We start from the raw sequence: 17,281 nt of genomic DNA, 5'->3' as shown, positions 1-17,281 counted from the left end.
AATATTTGGTTTTAAAATCCCAGTTGCGTGCATAAGATTTTTTCTTAATTATTTGCTTTTAGCATAATGAAGAAGGAAATATAATAAGCATAGAGAAAAAATATATCATCAAACAATAAAATATAAAGAATGGAGCTTAAAATAACTAGTATAAATTATATTTTTAGCACACAAATCCAAATAATTTTTTATCCATATAAAGGTAATATTCTTTAAACCAAGCATTAGTTATTTCTAATAGGCCCGAAAACAAGACCTTTTAGAATACATTCATTCACAATGCATAATTTTCGCAATGCCATTTCCCTATTTTTTTGCAAAATGTTCAATATAAATTTATTTTTTATGATTTGATGGATAATTTTATTGATATTTCCTCGCAAATAAAGATAAAATATCGTAAATTAATGCATCATACGGGAAATTATTATTTTATCCTTATATTTGAAAAGTTTCTCAAAGTATTCTCTAAATATGATTAAATTTTTTGCATCAAATACATATAGCGGAAAAAAATAAAAATCTTAAAATTTGTATAAAAGTATAAATTCATATCAAGTCTAGAAAATTTCCTGACAAAAAAACCTTTGTGTATACTAATATATATGATAAGACGAAAGAATCATATTCTAAAAGTATAAAAAAACTTTAAGATAGATTTCGGGCGATTTTTAAGAAAAAAAGAAAGTTTTATGATGAATTTCTTATTATCTAAAAGAGTATATATGAGTTGTAATTATAAAATATGAGACACATTTTATCAAACTAGTATTTCATAAAAGATTTTCTGAGATAAAATATTAGTTTTATATATAACAAAAATAAATTTCTTTTTTTTGTGTATTTATGATTTAATGTCTCTTTTTATATAAAATCTTACAAACTTGATTTTTTTATGATTTATAATGAAATTACAATTTATTTTTGAACTTCAACTTATTATCTAAATATTAAATACATTTAAGCTCTTGATAATTGTAATACTTTTGCTTTCTTATTTTTTAAAATTATTGTTTAGTACATATTTTCTTACATTCTTTCACAGAATGTTGAGTTTTGCTGATGTTTTTAATGTAAACAAATTATCACCTTTTCATCATTTCTGAAGATTCAGAGAAACTATAAATTGAATTTTGTTATGCTATAAAAAAAATGAAATTTATCTTATTGACCGTTAAAAAAATTAGTTAACACCTCTAATTTTTGGGCTATACAAAATAAAAATAGAATTGGTGTATGCCTATATAAAAATTTTCGCAACAAATACGCGAACAATTAGTATGATATTAACTACTGAATAATTATATTGATTAAAATAAAAAATTTTGATCATTTCATTTTTATGCAAATAGAAATCAATCTTAAAGTTTCGATTCTTGTAATATATATTTCTCTAAACCGTATTTTTTACCCTTGAAAAAATCATAGAGAGAAAACTACAAATAGAAAAATGTAATGAAAAAATTAGATATATAGATGAGATAAGTTATATTAAACTGATATATAATTTCTGTCATCAAGTGGTTTTGAGTGGAAATAATAATAGAAAATGTAATATTTTTTTACTCGATTATTATTTTATTCGACTTCTTGAGCCTGTCAAATATTGCTCTTTTGTATTTATTGGACGAATCACAAACAAACACAGCGCTTAAACCTCGGCTAAATACATATTACAATTAAACCTAATACATCTTAAATATCAAAATATACATTTAACAACCCATGCAATCACATTGTTCGATAAAACATAGGAACTACTTATTTGTGCTTCATCGCATTAAAAAATGATAAATTATCGATACAAAATCACTTTAATCGAAAAAAAATACCCACGATCGTTAGTTATTTAACATTTATAATGTAACTTATATTTTTTTTTCTTCTTTAGAACTAGAATTTTTTTATTATTCATCTACATATTCTTTATGAAATTTTAATGCCAAAAAATAAATTAATAAATATAATAGTTTCTAACTGTTTTGATTATCGAAAAAAATAATAGAATAACAGGACGCTATAAATTTAATAAAAATGATTTTAAGTGCTTTAAGTCTATATCTATTGTAGTATGAAACAATTTTTTGAACATAAATTGTGTGAATAAAATATACGCTATTACAAAATTTGACTCTCAATATATAGAATCATTTTCGTAAAATTAAATTTTTGATTTATTATAAGTACATTACTTTGTTTGCACATATGTCAGCATATTTTATAAGGAAAATACCATTAAATTGGCTTGTGAAAAAGAAGGCGCATTATTTTTATATGATTAAAATTTTTAATCAATATTTTCAAAGGTTTATTGCTTTTTTTGCGTCAAAATAATTTTTCCAATAGAAAATCTATTCTTTGTTTTGGTCAAAAATAGGCAAGCGGAATATATAAAGAAAAACGTTTTTACGAGAATCAAAAAATATAGAAAAAAATGTAGTCAATGCAAAATTATTTATATAATAAAAAGATACATTCGTGTAAAATTGTTTTATCACAATATCTTACATACATTGAAAAAATTCAGCAGTCTCTTAGAACTAGCAAATTCACGAAAAGCAAATTTTTTAGTGAATTGAAATCTTTAGATTTTAAAAAAACAAAAATATTTAACAGAATATAGTAGGCTATAAATAAGATTATATCATATTACGACTTTTTATGATTAAATAATGAACACACATTTAGTGAAAATTTTAGATTAAAAGAAACAGCCATTTTTCTTATAAAAACATTCTTTATACGCACATTTAGCTATATTTTGAAAAAGAAATTAAGCAGAGGACACACAAACATATAATTATTATCAGGGAAAGCGTTTTTTTTTAATTTAAGTGCTACAAATCACAGACAAGGTAGTAGTGCAAAGACGGGTTTCAATTTATAAGATAGAGAAAGATAAGAAAACACATTTATCACCGAAAAAAGATTTTATTATGAACAAATATAATAATGTGAGTCCATCTTGGAAGTAATGCAACCAAAAAAAATAAAGTATAGAGAAAAATTACCTCTGAAACCTTTCTGCATAAAAAATAACTGACCGATTGATGTAGCAGGCACCTTTAAATAGAAATGATTCAATAATTTATAAGCAGAAATTATAAGCAAGATTCAGATTTATAGAGGAAAGAAACATGTTCTTCGGTGAAAAGGTAAATTGTCAGCACTGAGGATAGTTCTTTAATTAGTAGATCTTTTAGGAACTAAACTGGATTGAAAAGACACTTGACTATGAATACATATAAAGAAATAGCCAGATGCGGACACTTTTTGTTATCTTAGAAACTTAACACAAAATGACGCGAAAATTTTGGAATACCTAGTTCAAGAAATTATAGAAAATGAGCTAGCAGGTATAAAGTGATACGAGAAAAAAACAGATAATAAACGATTGAATGATAGATCAGACAATTTGTATAGGATAGGAAGAAAAATATAATAACATTAACGGAAATATAAAAAATTTATCTTTGAAATTACATACATTGATAATATTATCGGATGGATAATGCAGATTCTCTAATTTTCAGTGACAAAAAAATGATAGTACTAAACATCAAAACATGGCATGATATGGTCACAAATATCGCGAGTCGTATATAAGGGGTTGAGATACGTACAGAAACTTTAAAATAAACTTAAACAATAAAATTGAGAAAAAAGATGAATGTATAAGTTTCGAGCGTAGAAGATATATTGAAGAAAATTTCAAAGATACTAAATTGAAAGAAGTCTACATTAAAAATGTTTTTTTAGATAAATCTTAAGTGTTGTACAAGGAAACATGAAAGGCAAATAAAAACCACATTAAAATAATATGTACAAATAAGACAGAATGAAAAAAAGTGTATCTGCTTGAATTAAATCTGTAAATAGTAATGATAACAATAACATAATCAAAAAAAAGGATTTACTAGCGTCTCTATTTTCATTAGTCTAGCAGTGTAAGACGAATAAAATATCTTAAGCATTTAAATGGGATGGTGTGGTAACATAATATTGCAAAAGGTACCAGAATAACTCGAATTAACAAACCAAATAGAGACATATATATATAAACTATATAATTGATAAAAAAACATTAGACGAATAAGTCTTGAAAGAAAATGGGTATCGAAGAAGATATATCCATGAGTATATTTGATGTGCTCACGAAAAAAAATTAAGTTAAGCTTTAAGAGAAATCTAAAATTAAAATACCAAAATTAACCCAAAGAAAACGATATATATATGGATATATGTATTTTAAAAAATATATAATAAATTTTACTGTGAATAATTGTTGTTTTAATAAATACTTGACCTTCTTAAAAAAAATTTTAAAGCACGCTAAAATATTTATCGTCGTATTTATTTTATGCGCATTTTCGTTGATATGTTAAAAAATAGCCTTAATTATAATGTAAAGTTATTGAGAATCAAACATGGAATAGAATCTACTATATAACTTATATTGGAATTAAATTCTATCAGATTTATCCAAAAAAATTTCTCAATGCGTAAATTTTTAATCACGGTATAAAATTCTTAATAGGTAGTATTCCTCGCACAGAAATCACTATATTATGAAACAGTATTTTAATGCGCCAGAAACTATAAACGGCATTTTAACTTAATTTAAATATATTTTAATCACATTGTGATCGATTATGAGGCTCAAATATGCCCATCATTTTTTGAACTTATATTGTTCAAAAATAAACTATTCTTTGTATCATTAGGACTAATAAGCACCAAATACCCATGAGATTAATTCATGGGAATTTCAATTCTAATTACACAGAAAGATAAGATCTATCTAGGTGTTTTTGATATTAGATTTAAATCGTATAGTATATACCATCATATCACATATTAGCTTTTTTTTTAAAAAAATACACTAGTTTAATTTTAAATATTATTGTGTTGAATTTTTGAATTTTACCATAAAATAAATCAATAGCAGCTAATTAGAAATTAAAATATTGAGCCTAATTGATTAAAGCATATAAAGTTTAAAATTTTTAGTCAATGTATAGTTTATAAAATTTTACATAATAATTTTTATTTATTTTCATCGAAATTTGTAGCTTTCTATGTAGCGAAATTCTACAATATAAACATGTTTTTTAAAATTTTTGTGCAAAATTGTTTATAAAGATGTAAATCTTTTATATAAAAGAGCCACATTCGAAAAATCAGCATAAACAAATACCAGGTTGAAATTAAATAATAAATAAAATTTTAAATTGAAAATTATATTGTATTCTACACCACAATTCTTAAATACATAAAATTCAAAGATTAAAAAAAATCATTTAGAAATGCTAGACAAGCTCTATAAAAAATATAGTTTATGCAAGAAATGTGTTTTCTCTTCTTTTAAGCTATATTTTATGGCACAATAATTTATTCTAAAGATTAAAATCAGCAATATTTGATAAGTAAGATATGAATGTAATTAAATACCTCCGAATTTTAATATTTTAAATGTGAATAAATGTAGTTCAGACATACTTGTGCATAGTTTAGCACCTGTATCATTATTATTTATATTAGCAGATGTGAGGTTTCCATCTTTGTTTGAAGCCACTTAGGATAAGCTAGTGTTTATTTTTCTATATTAAATAGATTATAGCAGTTACTTACACATTGGATTTATTATGCGATAATCATTATGATCATGATCTAAAAACTTCATATATTTCGCGTTTTAGATAGTAATTTGCTCTGCTTTATTAATATCATGAATAAATTCTTTACCATAGGACTTTTAAGCTTCTTAAATGACGCTGAATATATTTTTTGTTTATAAATCATAATATGCGAAAATAATAATGTTTTCTGTTGAACCAAAATAAATTCATGCTCATATTATAATATTTAAAAAAAATTTAGACTCTAATTTTTGAATTTTATGATAAACTGATTACAATATGGATTTATATGTGTTCTTCATTTATTTTTAATGCCTTTATTATATTATAGTAGATATATTTATTTGAAAGATGCCAATTTATGACCGTTCCCACGTGTTTATTATTTAATATAATATAGATGGCACCTCGTAAAAATATATGGGGTCTAGATTGTAGTCTATAATTATGGAAGTGTTTTTATACTATTTTATCTATAAATTCGTATATATTAAATAAAAATTGATCACAAAAATTTTCTAAGATTAGGATATATCTGGTGGAAGATTTTTTTACTGGATTCAAAACTTATGATAAAATCCTTCTGCAATATTTATATGTCCTCGGATAGATAATTCTATTCAAAAAATATTTCGAATATCTAGATTCATTAAATTATAGAAAGCGATGATCAGTTCGAGTTCTTCAAAATTTTATACTTATTCAAATTTATTTCTATAAAATACGAAAAAAAAGAAATTAAAGGTTTAATGGAAAAAAAAAATCAAATAATACACACAATTCTAAGAAAATTTTATCTTTACTATCAAAATTAGTTCGTAAAAAAAACAAAAAGCCGAAAATAAGTAATTTGTTGTTAAAAAATAAATCTAGAATTGTAAAGTAATATTTTCTGCTGCAAAACTAAATTAAAGCATTTACATTATGTAACCTGCATAATCATATGGTCAGTAATTCAAATTATAAAATAATATCAAGATTTTATATGTTAATAAGCTACTATATATTTATAGTTTGTAATTTTAAGATTTTTCTTCGCTTCTTTAAATTTTTATAATTTGGTTTGAAAATGTAAAATAGTAAATTTTTATTATGATGTTCATGATTTGTTCAATCAAAGTTATTTTCGAATTAAAAAAAACAAGTATTTTGCTTCAATATTATGTTCACATTTAATAGATTAATGGAAACTTATAAAGTGTAATTTAAACTTATGAACAACCTTTATCTATTGAATCTATATAAGCTGCCCTAATACCTAGAGAACGGGGTTTTTATAAATACATAAGTCGCTGCTCTGCTGATAATATTTCAACATATTATAATTTTTAGATATTTTATACAGTATATACTGGGAATTCAGACTACAAATCTATACTATCTATTTAGCACATTATCGAAACATTTGCTGACGTATTAAAAAATATAAAAATTGCCAGAAACTAGATTACTGCTCTAAGTATATAAAATTACTTGTATATTGAGGTTCATAGGCATCACAAAATTTTAAATAAAATTTAATCATATACTTGGCGCTAATATAGACTAAAAAGATATGATAAATTGTATATCCGGGATTCAGGATTGGGTCATTTCATAGTTGTTTAGACAATATTATTATGCCAAATGCTATATTGGATACTTTTTCTACTTCTTTCATTGATAAATAATCATATTATTAGTATTTTCATTTTTGCATTATATTATTAGAATATTCCATTTTTTTATCATATTTAATTCAAATAAGAACTGATGAAGATCATAACCCGATTAAAATTAAATTTTTTAGGATTCACATGAATAAAAAGAAAAGATTATGTTAAAATTTCAGCAATATCTTGTGATTTTTTTTTATAATAAATTTACAAAGAAATAGTTTTAAGCTATACCATTTATATTTTTAATTTCAGATGGCTTTAAAAGTACTATAAAATTTTGTGTAACTGCAGGTAAAAGTATTTGATAAATAATCTAACCGTGACATAAAAGTATATTTATGACGGTAAAAAATCTTTTTACCCCGATTACAAACACAAATTCTGTTTTATTCGAGAATAATTTATTTTAAATATATTTGAAGTGGATAAATCTTAGATATTTACACAATATACATATAATACATGGTTTTAAATTAAATAGGGACTATTAGTGATTAACTTTTAAATCACAAACGTGTATTTTTTGTTTGATTGTTACAAAGAGAAAGGATCTCATTTGTCTAGGAAGAACTACACACCGTGATCTCTTCTGATTTGAAATTTTTTAGATATAAATAAGATCGAACTCAAGGGCAGATGATAATGATGTCTGTTAGATTAATTTATTCAAATTAAAAACAGCACAGAAAATATTTAGATAACTAATATCTTGAAAAAATATCTTTAATTTGAAAGTATACTATGACCACTATAAAAACGGTTTTGTAAAGGGGCGAAATTCACATGATTATAGGCTAAATTGACCCAAGACACATATTTTGAGTAAATTTTACTTTTTTAATAGCTAAATTTCAAATTCAATATGCGTTAAAGAGCATAAAAAATAATAAAAATGTTTTTAATATTAAATTTTTAGATTTTTTAGTGGTTTGCCTGTCTCATTTATCAATAATATAAAATACATAAGATATATTTCACTTAGTTTTGGCATTTTTTATATGATCTTGTGCATTTAATCGTGCAATTCGTTGCATTGTATAAACACCATCTACATGGGTATTATTTTTTTATAATTAATTACAGCCAGAAAAAAAATATATTCTAACTAGTTATATTTTTCTTTATCTCTTCTCTCAGAATCAACGCTGCCGGGAATTCTTTTATCATATAGTAGAGTCACTCTTTCTAAAATTTTAACCATTAATATTTTATACTTATTTCTACGGTTCTTCTATCCTATAATAAATCCGAACTACATAAATCTTACGTTTTTTAGTATATTTTTACTGAAATTATATATAAAATTATCTTCTGTCATATTAAGCACCATACAATTAAATTAATTCTTTTTCAACACAGAATGATTATTTGATACCCTTCTAATATATTACAAAAAGACAAACGTTTTATGATTTTTTACGTGCTAGTATCTTTAACGCCAGTTTGTATGTTCAAAAGATTAGTAAAAGCTTATAGTGAGAATTTAGAAAGAATCAATTTAAAATTCATACAGCACTGTTGAAAAACTATTTTCAGTTATGTTTTAATTTAAAATTAATCGAGCTGACTTTGAACACAAGCATTCGATTATATCTACTATGTATCGTCTAGCTTTAAATATTATTGCCCATTCTTTTATTAAGAATATATATTACGGCGCTGAATTCGAAATTAATAAAAAACTAAAATTTAAAATATCTTAGATTGAAGCAAAAATCGGTAAGTTCAAATATCAATTGAACACCTTGTTTTTTTTCATTACGCAGGCTAATTGAATTTTACATAAAATTCGAATGGAAAAATGAGACTTTGAATAAGATATAAATATGTTATAGTTATTAAAAAAAATTTAGCAAAGATCGACAACAAACTAATTTTTTTAACACGTAAATCAAAGTTAATCATCCAGTAAATTTATTAAAAAGTACAAGCTTTGCATTTTCACGCAACAATACAGTGACAATTATTCACTCAAATGCGTTCTTATAATATGGAAAGCTTCATTTAAATAATTATTTTCTGTGAATAAGTATATTTCATATTTAAAGGTATTTTTTAGTGCCTTAATTTTTTTTTCAACAAAGTTTGGGATTTCTAAAAGTGTTCTCATGATCATTGATTCGATATAAATATGTAATTCTGTAATTTCAGCGCAAATATTATCAAAAAAAGCATGGATTTCTGGCATTTGTTCAATTTTACTATTGCTAAACATTGAGAAATGCTCTTTTATATATTCCTTTATACTAGAAATTACAGTTTCATCTTTTTTAGCAATAAAAATACGTATATCTATTGAATTGTACAAATCCACAATAATTTTTGCAAGTTTATCAATATTTATATTCGATTTTTTATTACCCTTATTATAATCGTTGATTTCTTTTCCATAAATCTCATTTAAAAACCCTTTAAGATTTTCTTGTTCCATAAGAAATCTTTTTATCTCTTGAAATAAATTTTTTTTATAAGAACCTTCATAATCAGCTATCAAATAAAATGATTCATCGTATGATCCATTCGTGATATTTAATTTGAAAAATACATCACCAAAATATTTTTTAATTTCTTGATAATTTGCTTCATTTTTTGTATCGCTATAGTTTTCAAAATGGGCATGTAGATATTCGGCTATAAAATTTTCATGCGTTGTTTTATAGTGTATGAAATTTTCTGTTCCTTCTTTCTTTTTAAATTTCATCATTGTAGTTTTAACAGAACAATTTTCTCTGGATAAGGTATTTTTAATATTGGATAATGCTTTGAAAAATTTCTTTGATATTAAATTCCTTTCATTTTGATAAATATTCCAGTTTATAGCTATAAATATATTAGGCGTTAAGTATTCATATATGATAAAATCTGTAAAATTAAGTCGCTCAGCGTATCCATCGTATAAAAGGGTCGAAGAATTGATTAATTTTTTCATGTTTTCTTTTATGTTATCTAAAATAAATATATTTTGATTATTATGTCCATATATGGTCGTAGCAGTTTCATTTACCAGATACTTTTCCCCTACACATTTACATATTATAACAAATTTGTATTTTAAGACTTTTTCTCTTTGAACATAAACAAAAAATACCCTTATACATTTTGTATAAAACAAATCATTTTCAGAACATTCGGAAAATCCCTCGTTTAGAAAAATGTTTATTTCAATTTCTATGCCTATTATTGGGTCCAATTCATGCATCATATTATTACTGTAAGCCCCAGTACTGTCATTGTGAGATGATTTCAGCTTTGTTTTAGAAATCGAGCCAGTGGTTTTGATCATATTAAAATCAACAGAAGTCTCTACTTCCTCACATACTTTGGATTTCTGGTGGTCATTTTTCATACAAGGTTTCGTGTTTTTACATAATACAGTAGCTTCGCGTCTTTTTTCTTTCTTGCAAATATTTTCACAAACGACTTCAAAATTATTCTCTAACTCACTATCAATGCTAGATTTCGAAATTAAAGTCGATTCAAGGGTGTCTACTACATTTTTTGCAACTCCTTCTGCATCACTGTTTAACCAATTATCATCACTTTCTTTTTTGCGTCCTTCAGTCACATTTTCAGAATCTAGCAATTCTCTTTTCGATTCCTGTCTTTTCAAATAATCTTGGTATCCCAATGTTAATTTACTTCTCATACCATCAAGACTTCTAACTAATTTAATTGAAAATTCACCGAGAGAGATAGATCTCATTGTTAATTCTTCGTTGTATGACTCAGAATCTACAAAAAACATATTTAACTTTTCAAATATATCTTCTGAAACAGCGCATTTTATCATTTCGCATCCATATGATTCATCATTAGCGCGTACTATTGTAGTGTAAACATCTAATTTACTGAATATTGAAGGAGATTTCCTAAAAATCATCGAACAGGCATTATCTTCCCCCCTAAAGGCGGTTTTCAAATTATTTACAGTTGCCTCATCTTCAAGAGATAGGAATATTGAAAAATAACTGTCCCATATATAAATCTTTTGCAAGACATCGAAGAATAAAACATCAAATGGTGCCTCAAATACAAATAAACTCGTTGAAATATTATCATCTAAACCCGAAATTGTTTGTGTGACATAATCTCGATAAAATTCTGTCCAAACTCCACATGTTCTAAAACATGTAACCTCGCCACCAGGAACATCTATTTTCTTCTTCTCTGGCCAAAAAAATTTCGGTTTAAGTTTTCCGAACAAAAATCTCAATGTAAAATATTTAATTTGTTTTTCATTATAATGCGATGAAACTTCTATATCATTTACTTTGTGCGAAAGAATGATAAATTGAAGAACCTTATTTTTTAGATGACTATTTCTTAATAGGCGGTCAATTATTTTTAGCATCTTTTGTCCATTTCGTACATTTCTTTGCTTACTTGAAAATAAGCAATCATGCCTGCCAATATAATTTTTATATAAGTTTTTTTTTTCAGAGGTCGATTTCAAAATGATTTGTTCAACATCTTCAATAAAGTTATCGCTTGTTTGGAGTATCGTGGCCATATTTTTTGCATAAAATAAATAGAAAATCAAGCTTAAAATTCTTTTAAACATCCTAAATCTTAGTACTTTTTGAATATTTATACATGTATTCAACTTTCCAAAATAAGTTTTGCCAAAAGTGGAATATTGTAAGATACATTACATATTAAGCTTTTTTTCAGATCGAAATATTGCAAATACAATTTTGGTTTTTTAAATCTTTGATATATAGTCATTTGGTAACCACTCATGGCATGTAATTAATCATTTACCCTATTTGGTTTTTAACACGTCATCTCAATTTAAGATGATTAATACTACATTATCAATATAATTGATTAATTCATCTAAAAGTAATGAAAGACAAGGTTATATCTAAAACAATGCTACTTCACGCCTAACTTGCTTCAGTAATCTATTCGAAATAAACTAACAGCTCAACAGCCGTCTTACAAAACTTTCTACTTTCAAAAAAAATATTTAAAAACCAAAATATAATCATGAATCCATTTACGAGTGTATTATTTTTCAGGCGGTATCACAACTTCACTTTATAGAGTTGGATACAGATATTCAGTAGTAAGTACGTTTTCACTTATTTTATTGTATAAGTTTAAATAAAAATTCGATAAAGGATATTTTTCTGACATAAAAGACTCCGTATAATCCCTTTAACAAATCCGAAAAGCCTGAAACATTTTTTAAGGTGTAGGGCAGCGCCCTTCATACTCTCGCTTAAATAGAATATAGTTTTCTTTTTTTTTAAATCATCATATTTTTGGTTTTATTCATAGATTTCCATTTAGAAGAAAAATAAACTTGACCTAAAAAAAATATGACATCTTACTAATAGTTCATGTCAAATATAAACACACAATATTAAAAAAACAGACACGAAAGATGTTATTAACTGAAACTGAAACCAAAGAGGTACATTTTTCACATTATAAACTTATTAACTATATAGCTAAATATCTCTATTTTGATATATTTGGTTTAATGTTTTAATACTATTTTCTATTATAGATTACGTTAAGCAACTATTTTGTATTTATAGGGATGTGAATTATACTTTTTTTTTGCAGTACACCTAATAATGTAAAATTCATTCATCATAAAATATAAGATGCTATTTTAATTTTTACTCGAAAAAGATATTCTAGAAAATCTTTGTACATAGCCAATAATTTACCCACATGAAATATCATATTTAAATAAAAATTATAAATACATAGCAAACAGTGAGAATTATAACCTAACTAAGAGTTACTGCGATCAAGTAGTTCAAATTTTGACCTAAAATATTGAATTAAATTTTATATCCAAACTAAAACATGATAACAAATTTATATTTGTTAAATATGATAGATGAAAAGTCTGTTTACCATCAAAATTATGTTTAAATGATAATTAAAATATATTAGAACCCAAATTATTTTACCCTTAAGTCAATGTTATTTTCAAACCCCTCACGCAAAACTGTTCGGAAACCTTGCAAATAATTTTGAAATAACGAAAAAAGTAAAATTAAGATTAAATCTATTTATTAGTCGAAAGAAAGCAAGATGTAAAAAGATTTTCAAAATATATTTTTGTTCCGTATAAATACATTTGATTCCGGTTGTAGCTTTTTAAGTTACACATTATTATTATGAAATATAATATTAATCCCAAATATAAATTTTTGAACATTAAATGATGTAGGTATAAATAATAAAATTTTTATTCTACTCAGATATTTCAAATAAATATTCAAAAAAATACATTCAATTACTTTTTTTTATCTTAAAATTACAAAAAAACTTATAAACTAGCTTTGGCTTTTCTTGCAATATCATTTCTGAATTGCTTGAACTTTTACACATTTTTCGATTTAAATTTTAATCAAAAAGCAATTTTATATATACAAACGCAAAAAGATATGAATAAAAGCCTACGTGATTATAAGTACAAATAAATGTTTTTTGCAAAAAAATAAGATTTTAGCGTCCACCATTGTAAAATAAGTTTACAAGTATTCTATTGGATGCTTAATTAAAATATATGACATTAATAAAGCACTATTTTAACTAGGATTATCAAAACACATGAAAAAAAATAAAAATTGCGAAAAAACAGGAATATTGGGTCTTTAATAAATTTCTTTTAGAGATTATATGTAATATCATGCAGAAATGAAATCATTTTATAAAAAAGTTTATATTTTTGCGAATAGATGCCATTATAGTAACCTTTTACATGAATAGACCGAATCCTTCTTTCTATATGGCCTTTACTAAATTGAATGACCAGACAAATTTTATTTTAGCAATAATGCAACGCGAAATACATTTAAAATTTTATATAACACATCAATATTATATGCATAATCAAAAAAATACAAGTTTTACGTATAGCTCAGAGTGTTTAAAATTGCATATCCATCTATTTCTTTTCTTCTAATCGCTATTTTAAGATTAAAATAAAGATAAATCTATAATGAAGTAAATAGTGGGAAAAAGTATTGATATTAAAATATGTTATTTATACAAGAAATTTATATTATAAACAAAAATTATAGTCTTTTTTACACCATTTAAATAGCGGAACAAACAAAAACAACACTAGATTTAACATATATGTAAATGAATACTTTATCTGAACATATCACGAAATTAAAGATAATTTACGAGAAATAACTGTAAAACTCACCCTTGCTCAACTTTTTACGTTTACAAATATTTTATGTTATATTGGAACTTATTGATATATTTTTAAGCAAATTGCATAAAGTATTCCAAAAATAATAATCTCTGTTAAAATAATGATTTGTCTAGCTGTGAAAAATTTTCTATATTATTTTCATGAAAATAGAATAATATATACCTATTCAAACACCATCTATATGTACTGATTCATGCATTTTTTTAGTATTGGGAAAAGAATACTATATTTCATAATTTACAATCTTAGAAAGCTTATTTTTTTCTGATGAAATACGCTGAAAACTTAATTAATATATATCCAGTGCTAAGGTTTAAAAATCGACAAAAAGAATAAAAACAAAAGAAATTCATCATTTGATCAAAAAAATACGAATTTTTTTCTATTTATAAGTTTAGTATAACCAACTTTATAAAAGATAAATGGTCATAATTTTTAATGATCAAAAAAATGTATTTATATTTGCTACATAAATATTTAAAACGTCCGTATATTATTTAAATATTGCGAATGCGACAGAAATTCCCACATTGAAATAATGAATATCATATCGCAACAAAATTTTTTATTGGTATATAAAATAGATTTCTAAAATATAATCCTTATAAGATAATAATATAACACCAATCATCCCTGAAACCATGTTTTTATAGTTGAAAAGTTGTTTGTAGAAGAATAATAGCAGCATAAACAATTGATATCCTATCTACCAACTTAAGCCCATGAATCAATCATATTTATAGGTAAAAAAGAGAATATACTACGAATATTTGGGTACGCGAAATAAAAATCTTAATCAATTTTATATAAAAAAAATTGTCATATAGGGAGAAAAATTTTGATTGATATTAAAATATGACAGCGCTGAATTATTTCTACGATGTTTTAAATTGGAATTTAGATGATCTTTAAAAAACTTATAAGATGTTCTATCACATAAATTAAACGGTCACCTTAAATTAAAAATCATGATCGTAACACAGGTTTGTATTTTTATAATATCTTAGTATTCATGAAAATGCAATTAAAATGGTTTTTATATCAAAATTTTAGTTATTAAAGATGTTATTTACTTCGTTGCATTTATAGCAAAAATAACAGATCTATCGAAAATTTTCATCCATGTTACAATTATATTATAAAATCTCCATGAAAGATTTTGCATTTTAAATGTAAGTTTCTTTCCCGAAATAAAATTGCGTTTGTCAATTTAAAGGGGTATATTTATCAGTGATTTATATATTGGCTATAGTATAGAAATTCTTATTTATATATGGGTTAATTTTCTTTTTATCGATTTTATCTATTTAGACGTGTTCAGCGTGTTGGGAATATTGCACAATTCCTTGATGCATCTTTTGACACCTTCCTCTGATCTATCTTCATCAACTGCTCTTCTTCTCTCAAATGAGATGAGTTCAAGTGTCTTGCGGAGTGTGAGAGCTTGCATGTATGCTTCTACTTCGTCCGGTATTTTTAACTCCTTAGCATATTTTTTCTGGCTATAGTATAATTAATATATATTTTAATGGTTAAAGATGTGTAAGATACATTCACAATTTTATTTCAAATAAATTTACAGGTATTAATATCAATTATAATGCTATAACACTATTTTCATTATTCAAGAGCATTAATAGTAATCTAAATGGATTAAAAATCGATTTTATCTAATCTTAATTGCAAAGTAAATAAAAATTATATTCAGAAAAAACCATTTTTACATAATTTTAACAGTTAAAACTTGAGTTTAATTTTTCAGCAGTCAACAAAGCCAGGAAAATGGTATTCACCATCCTCTAAATTTATGTTTTATTTATGGTTGAATTTACAAGGGAAACTGATTTGCATAAATTATCATTTTAGAAAATTTTTTTGTGCAGCAAATTCCACTATTAAATTCAAAATATACGATTTTCAATAATAATCAAAGAGGCTAAACTATTGTAGAAATACATAGTATTCTTGATTATTTGCACTTATAAATTATATTAAGGTAAAATAACGAAATCATAAGATTTATATAAGAAGCTAACATAAGAATTTTGTTTTGTTATGGTAATAATTAGTTCAAGCCTTTTTAATATAACTAAGTGAGGTTTAACCAAAAATAAAAAACAAACAAAGGTATCCTTTTCTTTTAAAAACTTGATAGTTTTCTTTAATTTAAATAAACATAATTAGAAGCCTCCATAAGGTAAGAAAAAAGGCGCAAAAATTATATATATTTTTATCATAAACAAGCAGGATTTCATCTCTTTTTTTAAACCAAAAATTAAAAAAAAATATTGTGAGCTCTACAGAGAAATGCTTCGCGCAATTTTTTATGAAACCATAGCATAGTATTTGGTTTTTTGAATAAAGAGTACTACAAAATAAAATTATATCCTTTATGTGAGCAGATTACATACAGAGATTATTTAAAATTTGTAAATGAATATTAAAATTACAAATAACACGGAAACTATTCGTCCAAACAAAAGGCGACATAAATATTTTAATAACTTTAAGCATTCTAAAATAAAATATTTACTGCACACGGATTTTTCTATTTCCGTCAATTATTTTTCATTGTTGCTTTTTGGTTTTATTGAGGGCTAAAATAGGATGTTAATCACAAACTAGACCCCAAAAAAGATTCTACAAATGCATCAAACAAGAAAGAATAGAGTATTATTTATAGAATTCATGTATGAAAAAGGCTTATATAAAAAATCTGTAAATATTGCGCTAGACATTCATGAATGATCCACAAATTGTAATTAGTTCAAAGCTTTAAGATTATACAAAAT

The sequence above is a fragment of the Rhyacophila brunnea genome, unplaced genomic scaffold, assembly GCF_057557595.1.
Source record: "Rhyacophila brunnea isolate RB1 unplaced genomic scaffold, BYU_Rbru_1.0 scaffold_41, whole genome shotgun sequence".
Taxonomy (NCBI): Eukaryota; Metazoa; Arthropoda; class Insecta; order Trichoptera; family Rhyacophilidae; genus Rhyacophila; species Rhyacophila brunnea.
The sequence above is the reverse complement of the archived record's forward strand: the minus strand, read 5'-3'. Positions refer to the sequence as shown.